The following is a 26,454-nucleotide window of genomic DNA, read 5'->3' on the forward strand; positions in this document are numbered from 1 at the left end:
CGCTTATTTACCCCACTGAATTCATTGTTTAGGGCTGATTTAGACTGAACGCTCTCGGTGAAGGCAGGGGTATGGAACATCATGCGTAGGAAAGCAAAGCTCTGCTTGTATCTAACTGCCAGTTGAATCACTAACAGGCAGTGAGGAGAAACAGCTCCTTTATAAAAGAGGTGAAATCATTAGCTCAGTCATTTCTAATGTCAGGGGGAAATAGCCTGAAAAATCATCCATGGTGGCCTTTGGTGACGCATTTTTGGGCTAATGAATCAACATATCATTTATATCTTATGAAACTGGCAGATAGATATCAGTAAATATTGCCCTTTTATAACTTCTCCCTTGAGCCACCATTTTGTGATGCCCTGTGTGTGTGTCACTCACTGATCACCTGACAGGAAGTGCTAGGCTACACTATGCAACAGGAAGAATTGTGGGAATAAAAGACAATGCAGGCCTTGTTTATGAACTCACAGGCGGTAACCCATAGCAACCAATCAATGATTAGCATTTGTTTTAGCCAGCTACAGGTAGACATATGAAAGAAACAATGCAATTGGTGTCCAAGGTTTTATTATATAATTAAGTTTTTATGTGATAGAGATATAATTTATAGTTCAGAGCTATAGTTTCCCTTTTAAAGTGGCCCTGTGCCGGAGTTGTCCTGGCAACCAGAAAACATAAAGAAGCTTGATCCCTCGTTGGTATTTGATGATCGGTGCATGTATAGTGTGATTGTGCCCCCCATCGGGTCCAATGCCAGATTTAGCTGCAAATGTCCAATGGCAGGTGGGGGGGATTGATCCAACCCCTGATAGTATTTTTATACATAAAAAAAATGTAAACCCAACATAAAACCTTTTCATCGTCCTCCAGGACCTTTTCAAAGTGAAGATTTAAAGGGGTTCAAAACACTGCTGCGCTGTACTGCTTAAGCACACTTTACTTGGATGCTGCTGGACTACAAATACTAGAATACTTAAAGGACATGGGGTAGGCAACAGAGCAGGTACGCGCCTGGCATCCCCCCAGCTTTGTGCCCTAGGCACGTGCCTACTCTGCCTACCCCTTGGCCTGGCCCTGCCCCTTCCCTTCATAGTCCCCCATCCCTGCTCCCCCCCCCGCACAGGTGTTAACACAAGTAAATGCCCCTAAACCGGTTATTACCTCTCGTTGCAGAGTCAGCATATCGGGCTCACAGGCGCCATCTTCCAGGGATCTGTTTGACTACGCCTCTCGCTACTCCCTGGTATTGTGCTCCGGCTTTTCTCCACTCACTTTCCCCGTGTCATCGTCAGATGTGCTCTGTGCAGTGTGGGCACTTGCGGGTCCTTCTCATCCAGTAAAGATCTGTCTCCTTCATAGATACTCCGGTAAACCTGACATCCCCAGTTTCCCATTTCCATCCCCGGTTTCTGACAATTGCTACCGATTTCCAGCGTTTTTTAGGCAAAAATCCGGCGTGTGCACGCACAAAACATTTCAGTGAGTTCACAAGTGCACAGGCGCAGCATGGTTTCTGTGGCTTCAGGAGATCTTCTGCACATGCATACCTCCCAACATTTTGGAAGTAAAAAGAGGGACAAAAAAATGCTTTTTGCATGTAGCGCAGCGAATTTTTTTGACCACGCACCTTTCTGTGGCAACACCCCCTAATTACCATGTTCATTTTGCAAAATTTGGCAGGTTATGAAAGTTTGAAAATATTTCTCCTTATCTAAACTGTTTTTTGTGTCTCAAAATTGTAAAGTATCTTATCTTGTTAGCTGTTCTGTGGTCTCTGCTAAAAGCCAATTAAGTGAGAAACTTTGTTTCTTTTTCTGGCTGTTCAGTGCAGAGAGAATAGGGACTTTCCTGTACAAATGAGGGATTGCAGGTTGAGCTTTCAAAAGAGGGACTGTCCCTCCGAAAAAGGGACAGTTGGGAGGAATGCACATGCGTGTGACATAACTTCTGCTGACATCACGTCCACCTGGAAAAATTTTCAGCAGTGCGCGTTAAGGTGACAGCTCTGCCATTATGATGGAGGGTTATTTAAATTTCAAAAAAACAAAGAAAGGAAGGCAGTCTTTTAGGTTTACAATATTTTTACCTTGCAGAGAGGGGGAGGCGTGGATTACTGGATTATTTAAATTTGTAATCTATCTACCTTGCAACATGGAGTAACTGCAGTCCCCCAATAGGCAAGAAATATGGCCAGTTCAAGTCCTATTCATTGAACTAATTTTTAACAAGGGGGTATAAACACAGGTATGCTGCTCAAAAACTTTACTGCTTCCCGCCTGCCATGAAAAATTCTTGCCCCCTTGGTTTTCAGGCCTATTCTTAAATATATTAACGTTAAGAAGTGCTGACAGCTATAGTACATTAACATCAGGGATCTATACTTAAAGCAATATTGCTCAGAACTTTTCCCCAACTCTCTGGGGCCATGTTCTTTGTATCTGCAATTGGAGTTAGATGCATGGAGTTGGTCTCCATGTTTCATATAGTGAAGCCAAAATGGCACAATAATCTCTGTATGTAAAACAGCAGCAAGATGGCTGACAAAGTGCTATTAAGCAGCATTATCATTAGATACTGCCCTATAATTAAGTCTTTTGTTCAGTAGAGTTCTCATTGGTGCATTTTCTTGCATGTGCAATCAATATCTGTACAGAACTAGTGGGACAGTCTTACCTTCATCTAGTTTAGGAGAAGAGTGATTCGTTTTGGCTGACATCATACTGTATTGCACTAACAGAACGAATGATTGACTCCAATAGCAGTTTGAAAAATCAGGGATCCTAGTGTAAACAAAGTAGGCAGCACTCTCATTGGATGTTCCATCACTGGCCCTAGAAAGCTTGGGAAAAATGTTATTTTGTGTTGTTAATTTAAGAATTCACCCCTGATGTTGCTGGACTAGACCCCCTGCATGCTTTAACCCTTCATATTATGCTGGAAATTGCAGTCAGGTCCCTTTAAAGCCAGGTCTGTCCTGAAACAAGGCCTATATAAAGTTTATATACTGTGGGGTTATTTACTAAATAAATTAAACCGGTTCGACCAAACTCCCATCCACAATTTTATTTTATTTATCAATGAAATAACTCGAAAAAGTTGGGTCGGGAAAAAACTCAATAAAATCAAGTGAAAACCTGAATTGTATGATTTTTTCAGGTTATTGCCCATAAACCTTCAATTATCGGATGAAAACAAGAGCAGATCATAATATCTTTCAACTGTAATCTCCCATTGATATATACATTACCTTGACAGGTTTGAGATGGCGGATTTTAAGATTCAGACTTTTAGCAGCTACGGGGTATAAGAAATCTCAAAAAATTCTAGTTCTTCTACAAATTTTAATTTTTGCCAAAAAAAACCTTGACCGAAAAAAGGTTTTGTAAATAACCCAATGCATGTCAACACAGATATGTTGGGTGTGGTCTGGGCATAACAGGGCTGTCCAACCCTGCCCCTATTTTTTGCTAAATTAGTTATTTATTCTTTATATAATCTATACAATCTTTATTTATATAGCAGCCGCAAAAAACTAGGGATGCACCGAATCCACTATTTTGGATTCGGACAAACCCTGAATCCTTTGCTAAAGATTCGGCTGAATACTTAACCACATACTAATTTGCATATGCAAATTAGGGGTGGGAAGGGGAAATGTGCATATGCAAATTATGATTCGGGTTTGGTTCGGCCTGGAAGAAGGATACGGCCGAATCTGAATCCTGCTGAAAAAAACGCCTAATCCTGAACCGAATCCTGTGCATCCCTAAAAAAACATATAAATATATTTATATTTAATAACATTATATTATTCTACAAAGAAACCATAAAGGGGAAACATTTACTTATGGTTATGCTTTGGTGGCTTTTAGAATCTTTTAAATCAATAGAACAGAAGGGCAAAGTCCCTATTAACCTATACAAATTGGAACAATCTGAAATGAATCATGTGTTAGCATACGTTTCTTTTCCCCAAAGAAGAGAAAACTGAAATTCATAGGTGATTTCTGTTTCTGTTGGTGTTTCTATTAATTGGAATGTGCTGCTAAAGGTCTTTATTGTCCTCTGAATTATGGGAATTAAAGGCTACAATCCCTGGCCCCGTGGAATTGACAATTATTAGTGTTTCCTGTGTTATTTTACAAACACATTGAAGGTAATGGCATCATTTAATGTAAACAGTCCGATAGGGAAGGCTGAAAAAAAAACGTTCTTTAAGTGAGATCCACCCCATGAAGGTAAATGCTGGTTTGTGCAGTCTATTAAACGAGTCTGCAAGGCGAACACACAAATGATTACAACCTCCCGCTCTGTCTCGCGAGGGAGGGATTCCACTATAGCTGAGAGCAATCAAAACAGAGCTGCTTCCTGATTGGTCCAAAGTTAAATATTTGAATATAAAAAAAAATTAATACTTGTTAAAAGTATTAATTTGTTAAAAGAAAGGGACATTTATAAATATAAGGTATATATATCAATAAATATAAATATTTCTATTTAAAGCAGCAACTTTTCTTAAATTAAGAAAAAAAAATATACAAATAATTTAAAATTAGAATTTTATATAATTTAAATCATTTGCAAAAATAAAAAAAATATTGTAAATAAAGTTAGAAACTAACCCCAAAAAAAGCTTCGGCCCAATTCTCTAAGGCATTCCGAGTTTTTTTTTTTTTTTACCGGCATTCCTGGCACCCTGTTTGAAAAATTACTCTCTTTTGTGAAACAGCTTCAACCTCTCGTGCTCAGCAGCAAAATAGTCTTTTTCTGGCGGTTCCAACAAACGCCAACAAAACGATAATGAGTCCATAAATATTATGATTTGGGCAAAGTTCTCCGATAATGATATTCATTAACTCGCTAGGGGTGTGTTTTGTTTATGTAAATAAGTGCGCAATGATGATACTGATTTATTGTTAATTGTCTTTCTTTGCCCCTTAGATTGCTCTTTTCAAGAACCGTCTTGAAAAGACGTTATTTTACTTGTTCCTTGAATTCAATTTAAAGTGAATTGTGTTTAGGGTCGATTTAAATATACAGTTGACTCCTAGTTCCTGCGCGGGGGGATACAAAGGAACTAGGAAGGCTAGAAATTGACTTATTTTGAGTTTATTTTTCAATGGAAGCAGGTGGATTTAGATTCAGCTGGTATGGCTACTGTATATAATATACCTATCACATTTTTAAGACTATAAACACTATAAGGACTTTTCTACAAGTAAATAAAGTGTTGGCCTTGATTTTTGTGGATTTACTTTTTCATCGAAACAAAAAGCATGATTTAGAGTTGAGCTACATGAGCGTTAGTTGCTGCAATCAACTCTGAATATGTAAAAAATTCACACTGGGTATAATAGGCCCAAATCCTGGTTGTTTTGGGAATGTTGAAGCAACCATGGAGTAATTAAGAGCTTGTAGTTTGATCCATCCATTAAATGTTCATGTTGAAGAGCTGTTAGTCTGGTTTCATATGGGAAAATTGTTTGTTTGCTGCTTGTTGCATTCAGACAATATCAGCTGCAATGGGAATATTGTATATTTTAAGGATATTATAAGGATAAGCCCTAGATATAAAATAAGCAGTATTCAGTTTATAGTTATTCTAACACATCCGGGCTGAAGTGGTGGCCAATCAGAACATTAGAACATTGCAGGGTTAGAGAGACAAGCAGCCAATTAAAGAAGTAAATTGATAGAAGGATAGATAGACACATAGCCAGCAAAAGCATTAAAGGGTCTGTTCACCTTTAACTTTTAGTATGACGTAGAGAGTGATATTTGCAATTTGCAATTGGTTTTCATTTTTTATTATTGCTGTTTTTTGAGTTATTTAGCTTTTTATTCAGCAGCTCTCCAGTTTGCAATTTAAGCCATCTGGTTGCTAGGGTCCAAATTACCCTAGCAACCATACACTGATTTGAATAAGAGACTGGAATATGATTAGGAGAGTCCTGAATAGAAAGATGAGTAATAAAGTAGCATGTTGTAGAATGGCTAATTCTGATCAACTTTTCCATTGGCCTTTTTTTTCATTATTTTTCTTCTTCTGAATCTTTCCAGCTTTCAAATAGGGGTCACTGACCCCATCTAAAAGACAAATGCTCTGTAACGATACAAATGTATTGTTATTGTTACTTTTTATTACTCATCTTTCTATTCAGGCCTCTCCTAATCATATTCCAGTCTCTTATTCAAATATATCAAGGCAAAAGAAAGTGAAAAATGAAACTTTACACTTCTATGTTATAAAACCGGTTACATAGAAAATAGAAAGTAATTGAAAAAAAGTCTTTATTGCTAGTGAACTATCATAAACCAACTGAACTGATAAAAAGTCAGCTGGTGAACAACCTCCACTTACAGTACCTAGCACGCTACAGCACCGCCGCCGCGAAGATCACGGCGGCGGTGTATCATGGCAATTTCGATCTTGGCCAGCAAGCGTACGGGTCCCCTGTCTGGTTCCCTTGAACCCCGCTGCTGCTGCTAAACTGGGAAGAGTTGGTGCTGCCAATGTCCCCAATTGGGTCTGCCAACTTATCGCCCTGGGCAACTGTAGCGTGCTGCTTCATAAATAGAATCTAGTGTCACTTGGGTAAGTGGAGCCCCCATGAAGCTCCTGGGTCGCGTCTAGTGCAGCAATGTAAAAAGTCTTGCGGAACAAGGGTCCGCTCCAAGCAGTCGGCACTGGCTTCTCTTTCACTCAAAGCCGGCGATGTTTACTGAAGTTCTTGCCGCTCCTCTCTGTGTAGCCGGCTCTGTGTGCAAGTTGGGGGGCGGCACTGCACATACAAGAGATACCCTGAAGGCTTCAAGAGTGATTCGGAGAGTGGTGGGTTATTTGTGAGTCCGTCTGGTACAAGATGAATGCCATGCAGCTCCCCTCTGCTCACCATGCGGGAGGATACGGATATCGTCAGGGAACAACTGTGCCAGAAGAATTCCAACTGCTCCATAGAGTTTGATGTGATGCTGTCAGTAGCCAGGGAGGAGAAATCCAGCGCCGCACAATGGATGTGCCTTTTCTGAACAGGACAGGAAGTGGAGTTTCGGTAAGTTATTTCTTAATAAAGTCTTTGCTATTTTTAAGTTTTATTTGTCTTGGTGTTTATTTTTTGATGTGTAGTAACGAATTTTTAAAAATGTTTTTTGATGTTACTGGTCCTTTAAGTATTTGTAATTGGTTGTGTGGCATTAAATAAAATTGTATTGCTAACTGTTCTTCCTGCTGCCCTTGTCTGTAGCTCTTTTCCTCTCACTGTCCCTACTGTCCCTTTAATCCCTTCTGGAATACTACAGATTATTAAACAGGTGTCAAATACTTGAATAGAATACAAACAATACTTATATAAAAATCATTGTATACCCATTTATTGCCTATACTTACAAAGTCATGAGCAAAACCATGGGAATGTAAACTTAGAATTTCTTATGGGTGTGTGAGATTTGAATTCAGATACATTTTCAGTATTCATTGAAACTTCATAGAAACCCTTTTGACTGTAAAGCTCTGTGTCATTAAATCATGAACTTTTTTTTAAGGCCAATTATTACATGGTTTTGAGATTTGGATAAATCCAAATATATGGATTTTCTTCATCCAATTTTAGCCTATTTGAGTCTATTCACGCCTCAATCTCTAAAGCTAATGGCATTTGGGCCAGAGTGGTGACATACTGTATCTCCCATCATTTAAAAAATGGAAAGTGGGACACAGGCTGCATAGTTTTGAACAGGCTTTATAGCCACTTCCACACGATACAAAACCGATTTAACAAAACCCCTTTTTTACATGGTTAGAATGGTAGCAATCAGGTGTAAAAAAGCACGTGGCACACTAGCAATTTATGACAAACACATAAAATGTGTTTAATGGCATTGTCTGGCTCCTCAGCAATTCATGTCACATTCTGACCCCCAACATTTCATGTTATTGTACAGTCTGAACCCCAATATTTGATGGCACAGTCTAGCCGCCAGCATTTCATGGCATTTTCTGGGTCTCAGCATTTCATGGCACAGTCTGGCCCCCAGCATTTCATGGCATAGCCTGGCTCCCGGTATTTTATGACACAGTCTGGCCCCCAGTATTTTACGGCACAGTCTGACCTCCAGTATGTACGACACAGTTTGACCCCTAGCATTTCATGGCACAGTCTGACCCCAAGCATTTCCTGGCACAGTCTGACCCCCAGCATTTCATGGCACAATCTGACCCCCAGCATTTCATGGCACAGTCTGACCCCCAGCATTTCCTGGCACAGTCTGACCCCCAGCATTTCCTGGCACAGTCTGACCCCCAGCATTTCCTGGCACAGTCTGGCCCCCAGCATTTCCTGGCACAGCCTGACCCCCAGCATTTCCTGGCACAGTCTGACCCCCAGCATTTCATGGCACAGTCTGACCCCCAGCATTTCCTGGCACAGTCTGACCCCCAGCATTTCATGGCACAGTCTGACCCCCAGCATTTCATGGCACAGTCTGACCCCCAGCATTTCATGGCACAGTCTGACCCCCAGCATTTCCTGGCACAGTCTGACCCCCAGCATTTCATGGCACGGTCTGACCCCCAGCATTTCCTGGCACAGTCTGACCCCCAGCATTTCATGGCACAGTCTGACCCCAAGCATCTCACAAGTCATGACATACCGTACAAGCTCTGCTCATAAAAACAAATAGTGCTTGTCTCCAGGTGGCTTTGAGTGATGTCACAATGTCACATCTCACTAGACTGCAATAAGATTCTCAATGTCCTTTCCTTAGAAGTCTCACTATTCTAATGGTGCAAAAAAGGAGAGACAAAGCGAAAGAATCACATTAGTAGGGGACAGAATAGGAAGACCACATTTCATAAATACAATATTGATAGCTGCTGGACTTTCTAGCACCCTATTCTCCCAGTAGATATATGGGTTTATTTAAAATAAAAAAACATTCTGATTTATACATAACTTAATCCATGTTCTTATATTGCTTCTGTCTTAGTGCGTGCTAGTGAGTGATGTACGGCCGTGCTGCAGATTTCAGCATCATTATAATGCAATACGTCCAAGTTAGTGATATTCCCTGTTCTGTAATGCGGCCTCCACGCAGCCGCCAATAACAAAGTGCCCCGGCTGAGCAGCTCATTGTGCGGCTGGGAAATTAGATTCCAGTAAAGGATGGTAATGGCGAGAGCGGAATCAGCGCAGCGCCTCAAACAGACAAATTAAGCCGGCGCATGATGGGCCGTATTTGACTACGCAGCAGAAATTCTAATACAGGGAAGAGCAAAACAAAATGCCTGTGGAGGGACGACTTAATGAAATGCCATTACCGGGAAGTTCTTAATTCAAAGAAAAAAAAATTACCTTTTGCTGAAATTAATTTTACTGCTTTAATCAAAAGAGGGACTCGGCGAAAAAGAACATCCCTCCCAAATTGCCCTGGACTAAAATTCATAATATTTTGAGAGCGTAGTGCTGTCTCAGCATCCGGAGATTCACGTGTGTGCTCTGTGCTTGGCAATCACTCTCAGCCACTCGCGAGCACTTGGGGTAAGATGCACTGGGTTTGGTGGCCATCACTCTTCCAATCCAAATATAAGATTTTAACTCTTTTGTGCCAACCCCAATATAAATAAGCACAATGGCAGCCATTGGTGCTTGCATGGTTATTGTACAGTCTCCTGTTGGTATCACAGTAATATCAAAGTTATATACATAAAAATTCACCAGCGACGGTTTCACAGCCATCACAACACTTCACCAGACGAAAATTCGCTAGGACAACGGCAATTCCCTAAAGTGCAAAGTTGCGTTCAGGGCGCCGTACGCTGGCGAATTTTGCTAGCCTTAGTTTGACAATCAAATCGAAGATGCGCTAGCGTTGCCTAATTTGCACGCGCCGGGAAATGATGACCTTACATGGCCGTATATGTTGCAGCAAATACATTACATTACACAAGTCCAGGGAACCTTAATAAATAAAACAGAGTTGTTATATTGCCCTACAAATGAGCCCACTGTATAGTTTATGTTCCATATGTTAGAAAATGGAGGGGGGAACCCGGTTACCCAAAACAAACAAAAAATTACAGACCTTTGCAGGCTATCACTCTGAAAAAAGGAAAAGACGCCAGCGCTTTTTGGGACTAAAAATTGAGCAAGTCCTATGCACTCCATTGCACTTCACCTGGTCTGAGGTGGCGAAGGCAAGTCTGGCGAATGAGGTAACGTTCAGTAAAATCCGCATCTTAGTGAATTTGCGGAGTTACGTCCGTTCGACAGATCGAAAATTCGGCTGGTGTTAGAGTGCGAATCGACGCTAGTGTCTATCTTCTTTGCTAGCGAAGTGACGCCAGCGCCCATTAGGGACTAGGCAAAGTTCTGAAATTACGTCATGCTGGCAAATTTTCGCTAGCGTTAGTCACCCTTTAGGGAATCTGCCCCATGCTTTTATATACTTACTTGAAACCTGCACCGGCCCGAGGTTATACCAGTGAGCACCACAGAGCGATCCACTTCCATCTTCTTCTTCGTTCTTCAAATTTCCCGGGGGAAAAAAAAACATGCGCAGTTTAACGAAATAGCTGACTTTTTAGTTAAAGCTCGGATTTTCGGTCTACTGCCCATGCGCAGCCGCGTGAAAAAAGTGGAATCCGGAAGAGGATCGCTCCGTGGTGCTCACTGATATAACCCCGGGCCAGTGCAGTTTTCTGCTGATAGGAGCACCGGCCCGGGGTTTCAGGTAAGTCAATACAATCACTTGGGGGTGTCTAACATTTGGCACCCCCAAGTGCAGGACGCCTTTCCTTCTCCTTTAAGTGCCTCTTCTCCAGCATGAACAACCACAACTTGGCCAGTCTTTCCTCATAGCTGAAATGATCCATATTCCCTATGTGACGTCAGAGATGAGGCAGGTGTGGGACTATAGAGATGGATTGCCTGGTCGGGTTAAGGGCTGGTAAGGAAACATATGTGGCACAAAGTTGCCCGAAGTTTCTTCAAGAGTAGTCGTGCTGAATTTATTTCCCCAATGGCGATTCGTATGTTAAAACACATGAAGGATATTAGTCACCTGTGCTTGAAAAGATTATTTTTCAGTTGTCTTAATTGAAGTTTTAGCATAGACATTTAAATATGTATAAAAATATATATAAATATCTATCAAGAGCAGAATATCAATGCTCATGAATAAAAAGGGGTTATACTGTATGTATATATTTTATTTATTTATTATATTGTCCCTTTACAATTCTGCTCTTGCTGTTCCCCACTAGTAGGTTCCTGACCACTAGCTGGAGTAAGGAGCAAGTGTCCAGTGGAGGGCTGGCGTGAATTCATACTCTTAGAATTATTTAGACTAATTTACTACTTTTTACAATATTAATGAACATTTTGTTTATGCTATTAAACTCAATTCGAGAATATATAATCTTATTAATAGATTTAATAAGGGCTTTTTTATGGTATAGTTTGTATTACTGAATTACACTGTGTACATTCAAGTAATTCATTCTACCATTTAAAATTGTATTCTTGAACCAATAAATGTATTTTTTTGAGTTGTAATATTGGTGTGTAGGCAGCCATCTCAGGTCATTGTGCCTGGTCATGTGCTTTCAGAAACACAGAAAGCACTGCACAATGGAACTGCTTTCAGATAAGCTATTGTTTCAATGTACCGGGAGAAGTCTCGACTTGGGTTATCTGGACTTAGAATTTATACTTTTGAGTGCTGTTCTCATATCTACCACTAGGTGTGGCATGGGAGCATTTTTAGCAATGCAGGTGTCAGGGAGCTGTTATCTGGTTACCTTCCAATTGTTTTGTTGATAGGCTGCTAGAGGGGATGGGGGAGTGAAGTCACATGGCTGAGAGCACCTGGGAAACATGCAACATGCCTAGCCTCTGTCAGATTTCAAAATGAAATATAAAAAAATCTGTTTGCTCTTTTGAAAAAAGGATTTCAATGCAGGATTCTGCTGGAGGACTGCTATTAACTGAAGCGTTTTGTAAAAAAAGTGACATAATTTCTTTAAGTTATTTTAAGCACACCCACTAAAGCTGCTGCCTCTCAGGTACCTATATTAAAGGGCATGTAAAGGCAAAAAAATAAAATCCCATTTTTACTTTCTTTAATGAAAAAGAAACCTATCTCCAATATACTTTAATTAAAAAATGTGTACCGTTTTTATAAGAAACCTGACTGTATGCAGTGAATTTCTCCCTTCATTTACTGCTGTGGATAGGAATTGTCAGACAGCCCCTAACTGCTCTGCAGGGAAACAATCATTCTTATGAACAGCAGGGGGAGCCCCCGCCTTACTTCCCAGCCATGCAGAACTCAAGCAGTTTTGTTTATGACGATTCCTAAGCAGCCCAGACCACACTGAGCATGTGCACAGTCTTGGTCTTGCAAAGATATATAACAAATATACAAGATGGTGACACCCTGTAGCCAACTTTGAAAGCATAAATTATTTGTTTAATTAGGCTTGTGGTGCAGTAAGTTCATGTTTATATTTAGTATACAAAATACAACATTTCTAGCCTTATTCTATTTTAGACTTTACATGCCCTTTAAATCTACAGCCCTGTCCATACTACACTGATATCATTGGCCGCCAAACACTTACCAATAATCATACGAAAGGTACAATATCATTGGTATGTGTGTGTGCAGCTTAATATGTATAATAAGGGCACGGCAGGTAACGCACACAGAGGAACGTTCTTTTGAAATTCTTCTCTCCTATTCCCATACAGACCAGATGTGCCGTCATCCACCAGTGCAAGTGCCATCTTCCATGTGGCAGGCGACCAAACCTCCGGTGACGTTCACCTGAAAGCACTTGGGCCCTCGACAGCTGCCTCCCTGCGATTACCATACTCTCCCGGACGACACCAAGCTTGTCAATTCAGCTCGGGCCCAGCTCTGACTCCTGCATAGGAATGGTTAAAATTAATTGCTACACAGGATAGAGAGAGAGAAAAAAAGGGAAAGATAATTATTCCTGCTTCCCTGTCACAGCTCGAGGGTAGATGACCTCATTAACTTGCAGCTTGTACACAATTCAATTACTAGGAAGTGGAAAATACATTTTTAATTACCTCGGCGGATTGTGTCTCATTCATCACCATTTGCTGGATATTTTTTCTAGTGATGTGTTCTGAAGACACTCCGGCGCTTTAGTGATTGTCATCATCACAAAGAAGAAGGGAAAAAATCCAACATAAGGGATTAATATGTCAACAGCGAAAGGCAGAGGCTGCTGCAAAACTGAAACTTCCAGCTGAGGATGCTGGGAGTTGTGGTTTTACAGAAGCTGGATGCATTTATTAGGCATTTGTGAAGATACATTTTTATAGCCATCCCTGGTTTGGCTTGAGATCCGACTGATGGATATAAAATGGGGCTTGGATTAGTTTGAATTAAATTCCTTTTAAGTCAAAAGGCTGGGCCCCATATGAAACATTAAAAAATGGGAGATTTTTATAGATGGAGAAATCTCCCCTTGACATATGTTTATTAAAAGGGTTTTCCGCCTTTAAATTAACTTAGTATGAAGTAGAGGATGGTATTATGAGACAATTTTCAATTGGTTTTATTTTTTTATTATTTGTGGTTTTTGAGTTATTCAGCTTTTTATTCAGCAGCTCTCCAGTTTGCAATTTCAGCAATCTGGTTGCTAGGGACCAAATTGCCATAGCAACCAAGCATTGATTTGAATAAGAGACTGGAATATGAATAGGAGAGGCCTGAATAGAAAGATGAGCAATAAAAAGTAGCAATAACAATTCTTTTGTAGCCATAAAGAGCATTTGTTTTTTAGATGGGTGTTAGTGACCCCCGTTTAAAAGTTGGGAGGAGTCAGAAGAAAAAGGCAAATAATTCATAAAAAAATAATAATAATCAAAACCAATTTAAAGGTTGCTTAGAATTGGTCATTCTATAAAATACTACAAGTTATAGAGTATATATTAGCTTTTATTCAGCAATTCTCCAGTTTGAAATGTCAGCCATCTGGTTGCTAGTGTCCAAATTATCCTAGCAACCATGCATTGATTTGAATAAGAGACTGGAATATGAATAGGAGAGGATCTGAATAGAAAGATGAGTAATAAAAAGCAGCAATAACAATTCTTTTGTAGCCTTACAGAGCATTTGTTTTTTAGATGGGTGTTAGTGACCCCCGTTTGAAAGTCAGAAGAAAAAGGCAAATAATTAATAAAAAAAAATAAAATAATCAAAATCAATTTAAAGGTTGCTTAGAATTGGTCATTCTATAAAATACTAAAAGTTATAGAGTATATATTAGCTTTTTATTCAGCACTTTGAAATTTCAGCCATCTGGTTGCTAGTGTCCAAATTACCCTAGCAACCATGCATTGATTTGAATAAGAGACTGGAATATGAATAGGAGAGGTGCGCTGGGGAAAGAGGACTAGTTAGAAAAATAATAAAATTCTGTGTATGCAGATTCTCCCCTGACTTGGATGGATTGTGTTCTCAAGCTAGCCTTGGTCATAGTACCCTGGATTTGAGGGCAGAGCCATCTGCTTGGCTGTAAGAGCAGTTCTATGTTTTTCTTTGCTGTGGAGCGATAACTCTATGCTCTCCCACCACTCCCTTTATACAAGTCTATAAAAACTCAGTTCTGGGTTCTGACTGTTTGTTCAGAATTCACAGAGCTCATGTCAAATAAACTTTGAAGTGGTCTCCGGTAACCGAATTTCCCCGACATGGGCAAATATTTTTCGGTAAATTTGCAATACCAGCTCGTGCCTAGGCTGATATTTTACCAGCTAGGTCAGAGAAATACTGGTCAGGTGGCAACCCTAGTGGTTGTTCATTCTGTACATACTGCTCACGTTGCCCTCTGTCTGGGCCAAGATACATTTGTGGTGGTTCATCCTGAATTTACTGCTCACCTGGTCTCTGTCTGTGTGGGCACATTTGTAATTACATAGTCTCTTCCTTGCCCTATGCCTGGGCAGGGTACATCTGTTATTCATTCTGTATGTTGCCCTGAATACAAGGCCGTATTTATATATAGGCACCCGAGGGCATGTCCCTAGGGTGGCAGCTTTGGGGCAGTGGACCTTGGGTATATAAAGCTGCCTTTTTAGACTTGCTGTTTAAAGGAGAAGGAAAGCTACCTAAGCAGTTTATTGCCAATAGATTAGCCACAATAGTGCAAGATATAACGCTATATTTATTCTGCAGAATGCTTTACCATACCTGAGTAAACAGCTCTTAAAGTTCTCTCTGTTTGTTTAGGATAGCAGCTGCCATATTAACTTGGTATGACATCACTTCCTGTCTGAGTCTCTCCCTGCTCACTCATAGCTCTGGGCTCAGATTACAGCAGGGAGGGGGGAGAGAAGCAAACTGAGCATGCTCAAACCCAAGCCCTGGAGGTTTAGGCTGAAAACAGGAAGTCTGATACAGAAGCCCATGAGTACACAATAGAAGGAAAGAAATGCGGTGTTTCTTTTGACAGAGGACTTAGAGCAGCATTACTTTGAGAGTTTACTAATGTATTTATATAGACCTTTCTGATAAAGCTTTCTTAATTTAAGCCTTTCCTTTTCCTTTAAATCCAGGTGAAGGGTAGCTGGTGCTTAGTAGCGCATCTAAGCGGAAGTGCCATCTCACAACAGGAAGTGACATCACACGTGAGTATGCAGGGGCACGCTTAGTAGTGATGTATTTGTTGACCCGATACCCATGGGGTACAATGTCTACCAAGAGTCGGGGGGGGGGGGGTCAGGCTGAATTTTGGGCTGGTCAGGTGGGTCACACTAGGGGTACTTCAATACTATAGTGGCTGTGTTTTCAAAGATATGTTTTTTTCGATGGCTCACAAGTTTACGACAATGTCAGCTTGGATAAGCAACTGCAGTCGCTTGAAGCAGTGGAATATCACCTTTAAAAGGATGCCGCGGGTATAAATTCATCCAACCTACTTTGCTTAAGACGAATGATAACAACAGCCATTTAGTTGCCCTTTAAATGCTAGTTCAGCAGAGGCATCACAATATACCAAGCAGGATCTCCGTTCAGGAACATCTGTGAGGGCTCATCCTCCAACCCCATGGGGCAATTGCACCGTAGCAGGTAGCAGGGGCGAGCGTTTAACAAGAAGCATAGAATTAACTTCAGTTGTTGCGCTGTCACTTAAACCGACTGGGGCATAATTGCCTTTTTCCTAAGTATGGAAAGTAAATAAGTGCGTGTGCTCTTTTAGCGAGCAGATAACATCAAGACAGTTTTGTTTTTGTTTTTTGACCCATTAAGTGACAATTACGGTCCTCGTGTTTATTAACATCCTAGAGCTGGAATGAACTTGCCAGAAAACCTGAGCTTGTTCTGCATGAGAAGATGATAATGAAAGGCGCTCGCTGTTCGGCTTTGTTTTAGCAGCCCTTGCAAACAACATTTGCAGTTCAAAGGGAACGTACGCAGAAGAATATCATGGCACTAACAATTTATTCCATCATCCTCACGGAAAAGAGGGGGGAAAAAACACGCACACGGCTCACTGTTAATTTATAGCTTGGGTTGCCAGACATTTCTGCAGCTTCGGTGCCAAATTCCCATCAAGAATACACACACACCAAATAATTATAAAGAGAAAAGAAGATGTTTTCTCGGAGCGGCGTATTTCTGCTCTTAGAAACCCCCTCCGTGCCAACGTGACATGTTCTTCTTCTAGACATCTTTTAGGCCAAACATACAAAGACTGTTTGGACTCTGCAGCAGAACCAATTTGGAAAATTAACTTTTTGCATAGACACACTCATGCATTACTCTCTGTGCAGGTGGAGATTATACTCCCCAAACTGCCAAATCATATTTACTGAGCTCAGCTTCATCAGGAGACATCCCACCTATGTGTATATTTTTGAATTGCGAGAAGAAACCTATTTAGACACAGGTCCAGGTAGGGATCAAACTCAGGACCTCAGCAAAGCAAGTCAACATTTCTAGAAAATATCCCTTTCTTACAACAGTCTCTACTCTAGAACAGTCTCTATAACAGGTCCAGGTAGGGATCAAACGCAGGACCTCAGCAAAGCAAGTCAACATTTCTAGAAAATATCCCTTTCTTACAACAGTCTCTACTCTAGAACAGTCTCTATAACAGTTTGGCATTCATGTTGACAAATTAAATGAGTTCCCCATCATCCAAGAGGTGTTCAGTTGGGTTGAGGTCAACTTCTTCCTCTCTCACCTCAGCAGGTCCTTTCTGTACAGATCTCCCTTTGTGCACATGGGAGTTATCATGTTGAAACAGGAGATGGCTTTCTCTAAAGTAGGAAGTACAGAATTGAGCCCTAGCCCAAACCCAGGGCCGCCATCAAAAAAATCCCAGGGTCCTGTGCAACAAAATTTTCTGGGCCCTACCCACTTTACCACAGATCCCAGCCTCCCACACAGACATGAGCGCTGAACAGTAACTTTTGGCCAAAGGATTATTAAAATTATATGAAGTCAATTAAGTGAGCATAAATGGCCAGTCAAAAAAGGGCCCAGGTTACCGTGATAAAGGCCCCAGAACCAAAGGGCACAACACCACTTATTCCTCAAAAAGTCAAAAATGTATTCTAAATTACATTTAAAAAAGGAAAATACATAGAGACCCCATGGCACACTGCCGTACGCGCTTCATACCCTCTGGTACTTTATAGTAGGCAAAGGACTATTAAGCGTGCCTATAAAACCTACTTGCTTTTGCTGTGTGCAATCAACCTCTTTATTGGACACTTGCAACCTAGATTGGGATTGGCGGATGTATCTCAGTTGGCAGGGCCGGGCCAGGACAACTGGGTGCCCCAGGCAACCAGGTCGGCCTTTTCGCACATATGCGAACTGGCGCACATCCACACTTTGGAGAGCGGAACTCGCTCAGCACTCACTCAGACAGACTAGGGGTAGGCAACAGGAAAGGTACATTCTTGGCGACCCCCAAGCTATGCACCCTAGGTATGTGTCTCTTCTGCCTATCCATAGTTCCTGCCCCACAGTTAGGGTTAGTTAATTGTAGGGATGGACCGAATTCAGGATTCTGCCTTTTTTGGCAGGATTCGGCTGAGGATTCAGTGCCTGGCCAAACCAAATCCGAGTCCAAAAATCACCCAAATCACACAAACAAAGAAGTAAAAAACTTTTTAAAATCGTCCGCTGAGCGCAGTTCTTGTTCCCCCTCATTTACCTAATTGGACATATGCAAATTAGGGTTCGGATTCGGTTTGATATTTGCCCATTCACAAAGGATTTGGGATTCTGCCGAATCCTAAAATAGCAGATTTGGTGCATCCCTAGTTAATTGAGGATAATGTTATCTTTTCTTTTTGCGATTTGCATGCCTTCAAAATATCTGGATCATTGTAATGAGCCATCTCCTATGAGTGCTAGGTACAGCATGAAATGTGTAAGGCAGTGAGCTAAATGCCACGTGCTGGAGATCTGTGCATGGATTGGTCAAGCTGGATGAACTACCAGAAAGTATGGAACCAACCAATCTATTTTTACATGGTGCCCAGTAGAAGGGGGCGGCAGTTCTATGTGCGGTTCCCAGGTGCCCCCTATTGCACTCCTTTCAACTTTATCTACAAGAATGACAAAAATGGGTTAACGGTATATGGTAGGGGGTTAAATATCCTGACCTAGAAGGGATCTGGCATGAGGTTGGGCCCTGCTGTGTAAAGCAGAGCAGATAAAATTAATCATATCCAGGGCTGAGAGCTCTCTATCCAAGGCCTGTTATAAAGGATGAGATTCTGGGCTCGGCCTTCCAGGGGGTACAATTTAAAGGCAGCCTCCTTTTGATCCAGCTCTCTATTCCAAAGCAGCATGTTAAGTAATCAGACCAAGCCAGAAATGAGTGTCTCTTTCTGCGATTCTAAGAAGCCATTAAATGATATTGTTACTAGAAAACAATGCAGGCGCTAATCACACCCGGCGCATGTGCCTCCTGATTTCCCCCGAGGTTCCCCTATGAATTTTTACCAACATGTTAATTCTGTGTGTTAATCAGTTGCTGGAGGCTGAATGAATGGATTGACTATGTAAAATTGTTTGAAATTAAAACAACTCCTATTGACCCTCTCAAATTGGCTGCATTCCCCCAAAGACGGTTAAAGTTAATTAAGCACTCAATAGGTTTATGGTGTTTAAATTAAAATATATTACTGCTCATTGTTTAGTCATCAAGCGAGAGGATCATTCTCCTCCTGGCTGCCGTGCTGGCTAATAGGCTTATCAAAATGCATGATGTAATAAGGAGGATTTGATATCAGGACATGGATGTTAGAGAACGGGGCTGTCAATCATGCCGCCGCGCAGTCCTGTTACAGCCCACTAGGGGGCATGGGGTTTCCACGGATATAATTGCAGCTCTGAAACACAGACAAAGCGATTGTAAGAGGAATCAAATGATTGAAGGTTTAAGGTTTATCTGTTTTTGGAAATCCCTAGACAAGAAATGATACCAATTCAGTCTGAATAAAATGTGTTTGTATTATCCACAGTGTACTGAGGCCAAGACACAGTCTGCTGTCTATCCATCTATCTATCTATCTATCTATCTATCTATCTATCTATCTATCTATCTATCTATCTATCTATCTATCTATCCATCCGTCTGTCTATCTGTCTATCTATCTATCTGTCTATCTATCTATCTATCATCTCTCTCTCTATCTATCTATCATCTATCTATGATCTATCTTTTCATTATCTATCTATAATCTATCTATCCATCATCTATGTATCCCTTTATCATCTATCCATCAATCTGTCCATAATCTACCTATCCATCATCATATGTATCCTCTATCATCTATGCATCGCCTATTCATCTATCTCTATCATCTATCTATCATCTATATATCCATAATCTAGCTATTCATCCATCATCTATATATCCTTAATCTATATCTATCTATCCATCGTGAGAGCATATGTTCTCATCTTCCTGGCACAGAAGGAATACAAAGAAAAGACTATACCTTACTCCTCTCTCTCTCCAGAGATGTCTCAGTACCTTACACAGTCACATTCCCGTGCCACGTGGGTTGTGACATTGCTGAAGGCACATTTCTCTCTCCCTATGTCTGTGTCTCCATCTATCTCTGTTTCTTTGTCTATGGCAGATATGGCAGCTGCTTGTCTCAGAGAAGCTTCTTTCCTTCTAGGTTTTTATCTTCCAGGTGTTTTCTCCTGGGTGGTGGGGAAAAAAATCTCCAGTGATGGACAACTGCCCTGGAAGCTAGTGGTTCTTAGGTCCTCTCATATATCAGTAACTGTATGCAGGTATAAAGTAGAAGAGGCAGACTCTGCAGCTGCTGTTGGGCCAGGAGGGTTATTGTAATTTAGAAATAAATAAAAAATACATTAAAAAAATCATGACAGAATCCCTTTAAAAAATTTTTCTTTAGTGAAACATTTCTACGTAAGTGGCGTACGGTCGATCTCATTTTCCTTTGGGATCCATCCTCCCAGGAGTTGTTGTCATCCTGAAACATGCCACAGCAAAGACCCATGTAATTTACTGATATGATATCAAAAATTGCATTCAAGTTATTTTTTTTTGCTGGCAGACACATTACAAGGCAGGATCCAGAGAAAAAAATTGTACCTCATCCCTCACCCCATACAATTTAATTTTCCACGACGACGGCGACTTACTCAATGGATTTTTTAACATGTGTTCAATTTATAAATGTGTTCATTAACTCAGCCCTTTGCCCGAGGTTAAAGACCGTCGGCTTGTAAATATCCGAGAGTCTCAATCAGGCGCCTTCCATTGTGTTATTGCTCCGAGCCGACAAGAAGCCGTTTAGACAATTTGCCGACTTTTATCCCTTCTCCCCTTGTCTCCTCGCCTCTGAAATTTAGTAAAAATGACACAAATACTGTAATTCTTCAAGCATTCCATAGATGCCGGTAATTATAAAACATGTCATTTGCACAGTCTCTGCCCTGTGAGATCCAACGGTGACACTTATACAAAGCAGCACAACTGGGTAAATAAAATCGCTTCTGGGGAGAAAAAGAAAATACACAATCTTATTTGCCATTTTCACACGTTTCGCTAAAAAAAAAAAGAATTATAATTATGTTCCCTGGTGAAGCCACTGGACTAAACCCACAAATACAAGGTTTGATTTCCAGCTTCATGGTACCTACATTAGATTGTTAGCTTCATGGGTTCAGAGCCAAACATGTAAATGGAAAGGAAGCTCTAAATTCAGTCTTTGATACTGGATTCGAGAATCCCAGCACTTTGTTGTATCCAGCTGAATCTTTAGTGTTTCGGGAGAACCGAATACCAAACCATAAAGGCCTCTTTTTCAACATAAAAGCAAAGAATAGGCCTTTTAATTAAGAAATGTCCATGTTTTTTGGTATTTCATAGTAAACAAGAGAATGAAACCACTTTCACTTTCTATTTTCTTGTCTTCCTGGTCCTGCTCAGCACAGAATCACCAGTTCACAAATTTTCCCTGCTCCTTATCTCAAACCCCAAGCAAAAACAGCAGCTTAGGGAAGGGTGGGGTTTGTTTATTCATCTCTTTGTACAAATCACCCAATTCAAAGGGAGAGAAATTCTGGCCATAGACAGGTCAATGAAAGCTGGAGACTTAGCCCCTTCAGACCAAGTTGCCCCATAGCAGGTGCTATAAGGGTACTCTGGACTGTCTGTATGACTGATATTGGGCCAAAAACTGACCCAATATCTATGCAGCAAGTTTGAAAAACCTGTTGGGGAAGGACCACCATATTGCGTAATTTGGTCCTCAGCCAATGGGTCCTTGTAGTCCTACAGTATTATCAGAGCATTGGCTCCTAGCCCAACAATCCAATCAGCCCAGTATGGACAAACATGGGAGGCTAAAAGGCGCAGTGGATCCACGCTTTTGGGTGACTTCGCCAAATTAGATCTTTTCCATGTGTACGGCCAGTTTAGGAGATGGAATAATCCATTAGTGCTTCATAATGCCCAAAAAAAGGAACTATTTTTGTTTAAATGAAAGTACAGGCAGAATACAGATATTTATCGTGCTCATTTTAAAAAAATGTATGCATAAGTATATAGTGGTAGAAACAGTGTGAGCGCACACACTAGCCTTCCTTATTCGATTGCCTGGTGCACTGTCCTCTAGGGAGAGAGCACTCCCCGAAATCCAATGGAACAAAACGAAAGGAGGACGTGTTTATTACGTCAAATGATGCACAACGTTTTGTCACGAAGAGGCGTGCCCCCGAAACGTTGTGCATCATTTGACGTAATAAACACGTAAGGGGTTTACCCCATTTTGCTTATGTTCCTGTGTGCCGATTCCTCCTTTCGTTTTGTTCCATAAGTATATAGTGTCCTTTTAAAAGCATGTGATGTTAAAGCTACAGAACCACTGAACGTATTTGTATTTATTTGAATAGTGCAAATTTAATTTCAGTAGGCAAATGAGTATTTGAATTCTGTATTAGGACTCATTTCAACCCTAGTCAATGTGCAACCCAAGAATACACATTAAATAATATTGCTTATAACGACAGCCCCCGATAGAATTTCCCTTACGGCCTTATGTTAAAGGAAAACTATACCCCCCAAACAATGTAGGTCTCTTTAAAAAGATATTGCATTAAACAGCTCATATGTAAAACCCTGCTTCATGTAAATAAACCATTTTCATAATAATACACTGGGTAATCATAAATAGAAAATTGCCATTTTAGAAAATAAGGGCCGCCCCGTGGGATTGTACGATTCACAGTGCACACAAACATACCAAACAAACTGTACTTGTTAGGTCACATGAGCCAATTACCAGACAAGAGTTGTGTCTTTTGCTCTCACACTTCTTCCTGTTACAGTTAGAGCTGCAGTATTTCTGGTCAGGTGATTTCTGAGGCAGCACACAGACCATCACGAAATGGTGGTTCAAGGCAAGAGATGTAAAAGGGCAATATTTACTTAAATATATATACCAGATTGATCAGATTCTTTAATATCTGTTGCTTAAGTATTCATTTTGGGGGTATAGTTTTCCTTTAAGCTTACAATTCTCCTATTTGCAAATTCACAGGTGAGCTATGAGACGAGTCACTAAACACATGGCACAAAATGAAACATCCTCTGTATTAATACTGCCTTCGAAGCTTTAGCAGCACCAGTAAAGGCACTTATTTGCCTATAATCACTGGCTCAGAAGCGGTCATTCTTTAAAAGTGACAGGCTTCACTTCCTCAGAAGTCTAAATAAGTAATTTTTAGCTTCATAATTTCAAATACTCAGCACTTTTGTTTTTTAGTTCTAAAGTGGTTATTACACTGTTCCTATAATAATGTTTAACAGCGCCACCTGCTGGACACTTTTCCAACTGTACAGTTGGAGAATACGTTTGGAAGGGAAACAGAGACCTGTGTTGCTGTTGCTCTGCTCAGGAAAGAGATCAAAAAACCTTAAATTGTTTATTCTGAGCAGAGCTCAGCTTAGAGTCGTGCTTTTGAAAATGTAATTATGGGAGACCATTAAAAAGAATAATCCCTGATCACTTATATATATTATTACCTTTACTTTCCCTTTAAATTCTTTTCTGATGCTCTTGCACTAAAAACTGCACTGACCCGCGGTATTTCTGCATAATATCCTAGCTGTCATCTCCTTCGGCTATTTCCATCTTATAATCATTCAGCCCAGGCAGGCACATGACCCCGTCCGGAGAAAAGACTACAAAAGAGAAAGAGAGATTATACTGAATAAGCTTCTGACAAAATTGCCCAGGCCCGATGTAGTTTTGTGCTAACAAACAAGTCATTAAATAAAGTTTCATTCTCCTTAGCACCAAGCTGGAGGCAGAACAGCAATGCACATATTCCCATCTCTTGATCGGATTTGCCATTGTAGAGCTGACAAGGTTATGGTATACGGCAGCAAACTTTATACATCGTCCTAAAATAACGCGTAGATCTGGTGTCGAACCTGAAGAAAATCCCCATCCTCAGCTAAAAGTACAAAAATATTTCCCTCCAAACAATAAAAAAAAAAACACAATTTCTTATAAAGGTCATTTTATGTACAAGGCAAAAGATTAAAATGAACATGTTACAGGAAGACTCGTTACAGATGCATCATTCGAGGTGCATCACTTTCCCAACGAGAACACCAAATACTGTGCGTAACACTAGGGGGGGTTATTTATCAAAATCTGAATCTTTATGATTTTTCTAGAATCCACGATATGACCATATTTATTATTAAAAAAAAACACACGATTTAATCAGATCTGGGGAGAACGTGATAAAATCGAGCAAAATATAGAATCGTTGGACTTTTTCTGCGTACTATATTTGCGTGCTTTTTCCTGAAAAGCCCAAATTTTTCAGATTTTTGCCAGGAAAAGTCGGATTTTCAGGCCAATTCCAGCTCAGACCACAGAAACTTCCAAATAGGAGAGGAACCTCTCCCACTGACTTATACACAACCTCAGCAGGTTGGAGATGCCGGAATTTTGGATTTGGACTTTTTGCAGCATCGGACTTTAATAAATCCTGAAAAATTTGAGTTAAAAAAAAAAAGTTTGCCCAACCGTACTTTATAAATAACCCCCTACCATTCCAAGACCTCAAAACAACAACAAAAAAAAAAACAATGACCTTTTAAATCACTGTGCCTGTACTAGGTTTAGCTGAAATAGGGTGATAGAACTAGGATATAAAGGCGTGGCCAGAGTTCCACGAAACACCAGCACCGAAATATATATTGCGTTTGTCATGGCTTATAATTCACAGTTTTATGCACATACACAGTTTGGAAGGAAAAGAAACATATACCCTTATTATAAGTCAACTTTTATGTTCCCTTGGTTTTCTATAGGATCGTATTAGGGTATAGCCAACCGTTTGCAAGTACGGGTATGGGATCCCTAATCCAGAAAGCTCCAAATTACCAGAAGGATGCCTCCCATAGAATCCACTTTCAGCAAATAATTCAAATTTTTCTCTGTAATAATAAAACAATATCTTGTTAACTATAAAGGAAGCAGTCCCTGAGGTCCTTTATAAAGGCATGGGGTGGTCACGACAAAATAATCCTATTGGGTTTATTTAATGTTTGAATGATTTTTAGCAGACAAAGGAGTGGTTCACCTTTAAATTAACTTTTAGTATGTTATAGAATAGTAAATTCTAAGCAAAATTTCAATTGGCCTTCATTGTTTATTTTTATAGTTTTTGAATTATTTGCATCTTCTTCGGACTATTTCCAACTTTCAAATGGGGGTCATTGACCCCATCTAAAAAACAAAGATTCTGTTAGGTAATCATATATAGTAATTAGGGATGCACGGAATCCAGGATTCGGTTCGGGATTCGGCCTTTTTCAGCAGGATTCGAGGTGGGTAGGGAAATTGTCACAAATTTGTCACAAAACAAGGAAGTAAAAAATGTTTTCCCCCTTCCCATCCCTAATTTGTATATGCGAATTAGGATTCGGAATTGGTTCGGTATTCGGCTGAATCTTTCACGAACGATTCGGGGGTTAGGCTGAATCCAAAATAGTGGATTCGGTGCATCCCTAACAGTAATTGCTACTTTGAATTACTCGTCTCTAATCAGGGCATCTCCTAATCATATCCCAGCCTCTTAGTCATATCAATGCATGGTTGCTTGGGTAATTTGGACCCTGCAAACTGGAGAGCTGCTGAATAAAAAGCCAAATAACGCAAAAACCACAAGTAATAAAAAAAAAATGAAAACCAATTGCAAATTGTCTCAGAATATCACTCTCTACATCATACTAAAAGGTAATATAAAGATGAACAACCCCTTCAAGGTATGGCGTTCTCATAGAAATCCCTTATCTGGAAAACCTTAAGTCCCAAGCTTTCTGGACAATACAGTCTATACAGGTATGGGCCCCGTTATCTAGAATGCTTGGGACCTGGGGTTTTTTTTTCCGTAATTTGGATCTTTATCCCTTAAGTCTACCAGAAAATCATGTAAACATTAAATAAATCCAAAAGGCTGGTTTTATGTCCAATAAGGATTAATTATATCTTAGTTGGGATCAAGTACAAGGTACGGTTTTATTATAACAGAGAAAAAGAAATAATTTTATTAAATTTGGATAATTTGGATAAAATGAAGACTATGGGAGAAGGCCTTTCCTAAAATCGAAGCTTTCCGGATAACAGGTTTCTGGAAAACGGCACACCTGTACCAGAATTTCAGCTACTATTTGGGAGCTGCCATTTTGCTTGCCTTTAAGAAGAAATTTTCCATGGCAATTTTTACAAGAAAAACAAATATGCGTATAAGGAATCTGCACAAAAGCAGATTTATCCTCGGTTTAAAAAAAAAAAAAGCTGTGTGGTTATGGTTCATTATCTTGCATAATATGGATTCCACTTCCCACCCCTTATTTGCATATGCAAATTAGGCTTCGGTTCAGTATAA

At 40.3% G+C, this 26,454-nt stretch overlaps 1 long non-coding RNA gene across 1 annotated transcript; it reads right to left on the minus strand.

The window, feature by feature from the left end:
• Nucleotides 1-6,277: 6,277 nt before the first annotated feature.
• Nucleotides 6,278-13,575, minus strand: LOC121402931. The gene is made up of 4 exons (XR_005966869.1): nucleotides 13,098-13,575; nucleotides 12,755-12,928; nucleotides 8,653-8,779; nucleotides 6,278-7,028 (listed from the first exon to the last, which is right to left on the minus strand). It is a non-coding gene; the product is annotated as an uncharacterized LOC121402931 (long non-coding RNA).
• Nucleotides 13,576-26,454: the final 12,879 nt, after the last annotated feature.

Source organism: Xenopus laevis, chromosome 4L (assembly GCF_017654675.1).
Source record: "Xenopus laevis strain J_2021 chromosome 4L, Xenopus_laevis_v10.1, whole genome shotgun sequence".
In the NCBI taxonomy this organism is placed as follows: Eukaryota; Metazoa; Chordata; class Amphibia; order Anura; family Pipidae; genus Xenopus; species Xenopus laevis.